General features: G+C 39.8%; 1 protein-coding gene across 4 annotated transcripts in view; it reads left to right on the top strand.

The window, feature by feature from the left end:
• Window positions 1-2,500, top strand: part of mgat3b (beta-1,4-mannosyl-glycoprotein 4-beta-N-acetylglucosaminyltransferase b) — a 59,785-nt gene that overhangs the window by 27,738 nt on the left and 29,547 nt on the right. The window lies entirely within an intron of this gene.

The following is a 2,500-nucleotide window of genomic DNA, read 5'->3' as shown; positions in this document are numbered from 1 at the left end:
GACAAAAAAAATTAAAATTGTTTTTTTCACAGTTGCAGTAAGCAAAAGCATCCGTTAGCACTGAAAGACAATTTCATGTTGGATGTCTTTGACCCATTCATAGTGGGCTTCTTTGTGAAGTAGGTTGAAGGTGGAGATGCCAAACTCAGAAAGTGATTGCCAAAACATGTATTTGCTTGCGTTTGCTCTCGTTTTCTGTCTGCATGTGGACAGGTGATTTGGCTAAGTTGCAATGATGCGTTCTTCAGTCAGCCAGTTCATGAAATGGCACTCTACTGACTGCTAATGTACTTTTATATTAACTTAGTAGGCTACTTTAAAATTATTTTTTATCATAACTTAGTGTTCTCCTCTTCTGCTTTGTTCAAGTGCAGTGCTTGAATGATTAATTGTCTATTGTGGGATTATTGTTTATGTCTGTGGTGAAACTGAAGAGAAATTTTCACTTTATGGACAATAAAGTATTTGTGTCAATACTGTATGTGGCAGGCTTTTTATAAGCGTCCGAAGCCAGATTTAACACTTAAGATTTGTTTTCTCTCTGGTGTTGTCAGTACACTAAATATCTGCTGTTAATTAGTCCCCTATTTGTTCACAGCCTTCCCTGTAGCGTTATGCTGGAGCACAAGGCTGAGTAGCCTACTTGGCATCAACTGGTTTCTAAATGTGTGCCCATGCACTAGCTAATCACTCATTATTTTAGTTTCTATATTGACCCTAGCTTTTCCATTAGACAATTTGAAAGTTGCTAACACGTTAGTTAGCCGCCTCCTCAAAAAATCGTGTCGACATCTTCCATAAGTTTTGTATACTCAGGCCGTCTTGTATGTAAGAAGTGCTTATCACCATGACAACCAATCTCATCAATGAAGGAGTGGCTTCCTTTACCTGGACCTTGTACCCTCAGACAGAAGGGAAGACAGTCTTGTATTGTTGCTGCTATTGCTTTATAGAAGTGAATGAATGCTGTGAATGTAATATACGGTAATAAAGATAAGAACAATTAAGTGGCTGCTGTAGAAAGAAAAGAGATTGGAACTTCCTGGTCTTCCCCATTCATTCTAAGTTACTCTGCATAGACAAACAGTAGTTAATATCTAACAGTAGATATTAATGAATAATGTTCAGTGGGTCGGGTAGAAGGAGGCCTAGGAATGCATGGACATTTGCATGGTAATGGCTGATGTTATTATTACTACTGTATTTTTTCATTCCTTTGTTTTATGAAACTATTCAGAATAATTAGTTGGATTTGGATGTATGGATGTGTTTTAAGAATCTGTTGGTTTTGTTGGGTAGATAACATTTCGTTTTATTGTTAGTGGTTTCTGTGGTCACTCGCAGTGGGAAATGACAGGGCCTTAGCAACTGGAGACCAGACGTTTCTATCTCGGGGCTGCCTTATTATCTAAACAACATCGCTGAAGTAACCTGTCTACTGAAAATCACTGCTAAGTAACATGACGTCCATTCGCATTTCTCTCTCTCTCTCTCTTTCTCTCTCTCTCTCTCTCTCTCTCTCTCTCTCTCTCTCTCTCTCTCTCTCTCTCTCCTTTCTCACGGTGGCTCTGCATGGAACGAGCCATGCAAGTATTGAGCCATTGAGTTGGCCTGTTTGCGCCCACACTCCAGAACGATGACAGACTCGGACACAGAAACCTGCATTGGGACGTTGGCCAAGGCGGTCACATCACTGCGCCTTCTGTGTCTGCCTGCTGACTTCCAGTAGATCCATTATGATCTTAGCAAAGGCTTCTTTTCTGCTTTGTTAGACATCAGAACACAAGCACAATTGTATTCTTTTCTCTTTTTTCTTTTTTTTCTTTCTTTCTTTTTTTGGTTTAATCTGAGCTTTGCCTCAGTGTTGGGTGATGCGTGAGACTCAAAGTGCTCTCTGTTGCACATGAATGTTATCCAGTGAAAAGATCGAAGACACTTGGATTTGAAGGGGGAGGCCTTTTTGAATTGACTATTTCAATTTCCCAGTATCTCTTTTGGGAGATTCTGAATAACTTTGTCTCCGTCAAGGGGGCTTTTTTTGTAACATCGATTGCTTTGCTGGTCAGTCTGTTGGGGTTGTTTTTTCAGCTCAAAGGTTATTCCTTTAAAACTATGAAGACGTTATGAATGGGCTTCGATGGCCTTTTCACTGGATGGGTCAAGGTCTGACTGACTAATTGGTCTTTGACAACTTCTGTGAAATTCGTTTGTTTTGGCCTATAACCCATGGGGAATTAACCTGTCGTGGGTGGAAGTCTGAATAACATTTACACCATCAGTTGGTTTGTTTGGTACTTAAAGCTCAAACTTTGTTCCTTTAGACAAAATAAATCAATACATATGGATTTTGATGACATTTTTCAGCGCAACTGATTGGTTTGGGAATTGGCTGACTTAGAACTCATTAGTTATGGCTATGATCTGTTAGCGGTTGAGGTGTAGTGGTGGAGGCGTGTGCGCTCTTCGAGTATCACTCTGGTTGAAAAAAAAAACACTATCT

The sequence above is a fragment of the Engraulis encrasicolus genome, chromosome 1 (assembly GCF_034702125.1).
Source record: "Engraulis encrasicolus isolate BLACKSEA-1 chromosome 1, IST_EnEncr_1.0, whole genome shotgun sequence".
Taxonomy (NCBI): Eukaryota; Metazoa; Chordata; class Actinopteri; order Clupeiformes; family Engraulidae; genus Engraulis; species Engraulis encrasicolus.
Note: the sequence above shows the minus strand (reverse complement) of the source record. Positions and strands in the feature narration are given on the sequence as shown.